This window comes from Pinus tabuliformis, chromosome 5_2, assembly GCF_031772625.1.
Source record: "Pinus tabuliformis cultivar Carrire ecotype Pingquan chromosome 5_2, CPIR1, whole genome shotgun sequence".
In the NCBI taxonomy this organism is placed as follows: domain Eukaryota; kingdom Viridiplantae; phylum Streptophyta; class Pinopsida; order Pinales; family Pinaceae; genus Pinus; species Pinus tabuliformis.
The window spans coordinates 649594599-649601017 of NC_142306.1; the positions used below are offsets into that span (position 1 = coordinate 649594599).

General features: G+C 36.6%; 1 pseudogene; it reads left to right on the plus strand.

The window, feature by feature from the left end:
* The first annotated feature begins 699 nt into the window (after positions 1 to 699).
* On the plus strand, positions 700 to 5651 carry LOC149160722 (protein DETOXIFICATION 48 pseudogene; annotated as a pseudogene).
* Positions 5652 to 6419: the final 768 nt, after the last annotated feature.

Here is a 6419-nt window from a genome sequence, read left to right on the forward strand (position 1 = left end):
ATATTGTAAAGGACATACTCTTTCATATTCTTTGTTTGAAATATAAATAGCTTATAAAATTGTATGATTGGTTTAGGAAGACAAATTATGCAAGAGCATGAGTGATAAATGTTATACTTGTGATTTATATTTATCACTGATTCTGTGACTATCCATTGTTGAACTATTGTGTGTTTGGCATATTATCTGTCCTTAAAACCGGTGTTTAAAAATTGGCCAAACCTGAACCAGCTATTTTTCTGGTTCAACTAGTCATCTGACTGGCCCTTGAATAGGACTGTATGTTAGTTTCATACTGAGTTTTCTAGTTGAGCTTATTCTTGTCCTAAACTGATCTGGGCCCACCATTTCAGAAAAAAAGGGAAAATCATCTATGGTGGACCCTTTTTTTTAGTTCTTTATTTGAATTTTTCTGTCAACTCTGCCCCTAAACCCATGCTTTTCCCCATCTTTCCACATGATCATGAGAATACAATACATATCTAACAAAAAGACACGTAATAGGATTTATGGACTCTAGAGGTCACCATTTAGATCCTTGATGTATATATATCTTATTTTACGATATGTATCACACTTGGTGTGACTTTTTTTATATTCATCCTTACATGCTATATATATATATCTATATATATTATAGTGAATCAGTTCACAAATCAGTTTTCTGATCTGCTCCTCTTCCTGCCTGCTTTGACCCTCTGCTGGTTCTGGTTCTTGTTTCAACTTCCGTAAGACAGTAAAGTTCTTCACCCCATAGCCACACATTATGAAGAATGATATGACCATTGACATGAGTGGAGGCTTTAGTGTTTTTCTATGATGGCCAATTATTCGGGTGGAGATATGGGTGTCTGGAACAGCTAGAAGTTCTGCGAAAATTTGCAGGACAAAAGGATGTCTGGAACAGCTAGAAGTTTGTCGAAATTTGTAGGACAAATAGGGGAAATAAGGGAAAGCGACAAAAATTGGGAAAATAAGTGTCACTTAACCACAATACCAGGTGACAGTTGAGAATAGATGTAATCTTCACTGATGGTCATGTGCCAACCCTCTTTGTGGGTAGTAGTTGAGGCCCTTAATGGGTCAACCTGTGGGTAGCTGTGGGTTGTTACATCCATTATTACACCAACACCATTGTATTTTATTCAAGGGCTGACCTAGTTTCCCTTTATGAGCTAGCATCCTAAACCCTAAGCTCCATCTCATTTTTATCATGCCATTCAGGTGAGTTCTTTCAGTCTTTTTCCTAAGGGCACCTAATTCTATTTTGCTCTACTTGTTTCTATGTTAAGTGCTGTTACAGTTTTTCAATTTCTTCTTGTTGGATTAGGGTTTGTGTAAGAGGTTACCATAGATCTACTCTCTTTTATAATATCAACATGTTATTAGAGCTTGTGTCTCTCTTTCTTATCCAATGCTAATTCAAGGCTGTTTTTTTTTTCCAACCTGAAATTAGTGTTTTAACATTGCTTCAAGGTTGTTACAGATCTGAAATTAAGGTTTTAAGTACCCATTTTTTTGGACAGCAGCCATTTTTAGGGTTTTCAATGTTCACCCTTATTGTAACCAGTGAGCTACTCCTTGGCAGTTTTTTAGTTTTTTTTTGTTTGTAAGTTTTTGGAAATTTTAATGAAGGTTCTGCAGTTTTGTACCCAAAGGTTTGTGCACCCCTCCTCATTTTCAATTAAAACCTATTGCAGATTTTTTTAGCGTAGTGTTGGTCATATGTTATTTGTGGATGGAAAAAGGTCCAAACTCAAAGGGACTCTGCATGATCTCGGTATAGGGTCAAATCTTCTTAATACATTGACATCACTTACACCAACAAAGAGGCAGGCTTCGCTGCCACCAACAAAATGGTGGAATTTTGGCTTAGATTGAAGGGTTATGAAGGACATAATGATGATTTTAAGGTGATTGCTTCCAGCAAATGTGATGTATAAGTTGAGGAAATCTTTATACCCTTCAAAATGAAGTGGATTCTCTACAATGCTTGCCGATACCAACGACGCTAGCAAATAATGACATTATTGCTTGGGGTATTTACCAACTTTGGGGCCTTTCATCATATGGGTTATCTAAGGATGGCAGGTGCCCTTCCACTAATTCAACGACCTAGTGGTGTCTGTGAATGATGCTTGTTGGGAGAATTAATGTTTTGTAATCATCAATTGCATACCTATTCAAGAAGTTTGACATATTTTTAGAGATGGTATGGTTACGAATCCTTTGATATGCATTTTACAGTCTTTGCATTTTCTGCATGTCTTTTTTTTGATGTGCTGGCTCAGTCTGTTCTCAATCCGCTGAGAATCTATCTTCGAAGTCAGAATATCACCACGCCCTTAACTGTAAGTGCAGCCTTTGCTCTGGCGCTGTATGTGCCAATCAACTTTTTTCTCGTCTGTTACCTCCAATTGGGAATCCGTGGGGTGGTCTTAGCGGCTGTGTGGACAAATTTTAACCTCGTGCTTGCTCTTTCGGCCTACATGTGCTATAATTCCAGCATCCATAGCAGATGCTGGGGAGGTTGGTCTACAGAGTGCTTCAAGGAATGTAGATCCCTTCACACCTTTGCCATTCCTAGCTGTGTATCTGTCTGCTTAGAATGGTGGTGGTATGAATTAATGATCATTTTCTCAGGCCTTCTCATAAATGCAAAGGCTGCAATGGCAACCATAGGAATACTCATCCAGACAACTTCTCTTGTCTACATATTCCCCTCTTCGCTCAGCCTCGCAGTTTCAACAAGAATAGGCAACGAACTGGGCCAACAGGCCTCACAAGGCCTGAATCTCCATGTTGGTGGCTCTCTTTTGTGCAAATGGTTGTAGGCATCCTGGCCATGACCTTCACAACCACGATGCGCCATGTGTGGGGATGGTTGTTCAGAGCCGACCAAAGCATCTTGTCTCTTACAGCAATGGCCATGCCGATTGTAGGGCTCTGTGAACTGGGCAACTGCCCACAGACTACGGGTTGTGGGGTACTCAGAGGAAGTGATTTTCCTTCCACCGGTGCACACTGCAAACCTCAATCTCGGCTCATTCTAAATGGTGGGCATGCGCAATGCTACTGGGCTTTATTTTCAACACAGGCTTGGTATGTTTGTGGTTGGGACTTCTTGCAGCTCAAGCCACCTGTGCTTTCTTGATGCTCCAAGCCCTCCTTCGGACCGATTGGAACCTTCAAGCTCTCAGGGCCAAACAATTGACTGGATCATCATCATCATCATCATCAATAACAACAACCACCACATCCAATGATGCCCCCACATACAATCTGGACATAGACAGCAACGAGAAGGAAGCACTCATCTACATTAAGGTCATGCAGCCAGAAGCCTAGCCCAGTGCACCAAATCCAGCCTCCTCCCTGATCAACCTGCCAGTTTATCTCGACATCATTTTTCGTAAGCTAGAAATTCACTCTTCAATTCTGGAAACCCTCCCCCTATTCTGATGGGAAAAAACCTTAAATTCCATGATGCGAACAACCTTGGTAAAGAAAAATGGCACACAAGCAATTAGTGGGTTTATTATCATTTCCCCTTATTGAGCTGAGAGGCTCATTCTACAGCCCAGTATGAGGGGATGCGTAAGTTTGTTTGTCCATCCGTGGGACAAATAGAAAAATAATGTCAGTTATAATAAAAAATGAATATGTTGTAAAGTAATTAGAAAAAAAAGAAAATGTGTGAGTAAGATGTTTAAACCTTATACTTTTCAAAAATATTTCAATAGGAGATTAAATAAACTATTTAAGATCTATGTTAACTAATCTGCGCTGATAAAATGTCTTTTTGTACATGTTTATGTAAAATCTTTTAATGTTAATTATATACCATTTAAAAAAAATTATGTGTATATCATGAAAAAATAAGTTCTTATGGTTAAAATATTTATTTGGTCCTACATATACTCTATATAGCATTCAAAAATACAATTTAAACAATGAAAAATTACACATTGTATTTTGCACTCTCAAGAAGTCTGCATGTGAAGAAATTTGGTCCCTCTTGGCTCATGTTAGATCCGTACTTAAGATGGATCTATGCTGATTGCCATTCCAGAGTTTGCAGATCATAGAATGGCTTTACAATATTTCTGCATAAGTGAGGAAGTTATGTATGTATCTGTTTGAACCTTGCAGAATGAGTATCTCTATTATTATGTCATTCATTCATGTATTTACAATACAAACACATGAAGTTTTTGGCTTTGGGTGCTGTTATGCTCGTAATTTAGTTACAAATTTACACTTAATGTTGTTTAACAATATTCACTATGCAGAGGAAAGTTACAAATTTACACTTAATGTTGTTTAACAATATTCACTATGCAGAGGAAGTACCAGTACCAGCTCTAGCCTTTAGGCTGTTCAGAGCTTCATGGGATGGGATGGTAAACAGGTAAATCATGTAAAGCAGAAGCTACCTCTGCAGCAATTACCATATCGTAGATTTATTGAGCTGCATCATCTTTTCCTTACTGTTGTTTTCCTATACCAGTCCCACATGAAGGGATTTGTTTAATTATTTCCATTCCACAACCTTTTTTTTTTCGGAAGATTTCTCAAATACCAGATGAAAACACAGAATATAGTGGAAATATTTTTCTGTTCATAAAAATATGTTAGGAACATCTCAAGCACTCGCAGACATTTTATGATCTCGTCTACAAACATGGACTGGTTTTGTCTGGGAAAAAGATGGAAAAAGATGGAAATTTGCAAGGTAGAAATTGATTTCTTAGGGTTCAAAATAGCAAAATGGGCAAGTGCTTTTCCTGGAGCACTTCTACTGGTTTCAACAAATTTCTTGATGAGCTCACCAAAAAAGTCCAGCTATAGAGATTTCTTGGGAGTTTGAACTATGTGAGACCTTTCTATCAAGGTCAAGCCGCATATACAAAGTTGCTCCATCAAAGACTCAAGAAGAATCCACCGGCATGGAGGTCGACAATGACCCTAGCTATCCGAAGAATAAAACAGAAGGTCAAGTCTCTTCCTCCGTTGACCAACGGGAGATAGTCGGTATATAATTGACACACATGCATCTGCACATTCATGGTGTGGTGGCTTCATTGGAAAATATGAAGACAGAGAAGTGTGTTCTTATGCTTACGGGTCTTTTAGAAGGACTAGAGTTAATATAATTGTAGCAGCTTAGCAGTCACTCTGGTCCAAATCTAAACTAAAAGCTACAGGGAGCCACATGAAGAAACTTGATCCTCTTTAGTTTATTCATTACACAGATTATTAAAGACACAGATGGCAAATTACTTGGAACCCTTCAGAGAGAAGTTGAACTAAATTTGCAAATCTAATATTCTTTCCAAGGGTCTTTGTATTGTATTCCCCATCATTCTCTACAAGGTTCGGAGGTCGAACAATGCTTTTGTGATTATCTGTATCCACTTCCTGACTTTATTGAGGGCCAAGAAATGTCTGATGATAGCGATTCTCGTCCTGTGGGATGTATCTATGGAGAGCCAGGCTGTACCGACGTATCTTAAACAAATCTCTGACAGTTTAGCATAGATTCTTTTTAGATGATCTTATATCTCCGAAAGAAGATATTTTGTAATAATTTTTTAATCGGTTAGTGTCCGTCTTATATTACTAGTTACCTATTGTAAAAATTGTACTTAAAATCTCTGCCTCATGAGAAGTCATCCAGGTGATTACTATTACAACTTCTGCCTCATGAGAATTAATCGAGGTGATTACTGTTGATTTGAGTCTCTTCACAGGTATGCTCTTTCTGGGTGCCCCAGAGAGATCTCAGGAATTCGAAAAACTGACTTGTTATAATTAGTGTGAGGTTTGTTGGAATCGGAGTAGATTTTGTAGGATAGTTTTTTTTTTCAATAATTTGTATTTGATTTGATTTTGGTAATTTATTTATTTATTTTAAATTAGTTTTGAAAATTTTAAACTGATTCTATTCCATTTAATTATTTGATTTGATTTTGGTAATTTATTTATTTATTTTAAATTAGTTTTGAAAATTTTAAACTGATTCTATTCCATTATTAAACTTTTGATAAATATTAAATTAAATATTTTGAAAATTAATATTAAACTTTTTGATAGATATTAAATTAAATATTTTGAAAATTAAAAATATATATATATATTTTTTCTAATTTGTTGATGGCTATATTTTTATGTGGTTTTAAATTGAATTATGATATATAAAAATTATATTAAAAAATAAAAAATCTAGAGAGTTTATTCGCCATGTACCATAATAATATAGTTATTACAGTTTTTGCACAACATAATGCCATGTAGATAGCTCCCACCATAATTTGAGCAGGTATTTGCATAAAATTAAAAATGGTGGACAACCATACACATGGCATTTTGCTTTGAGAAACAGTTCAGGCAACAATTAATGTTCTTTATTAAATTGA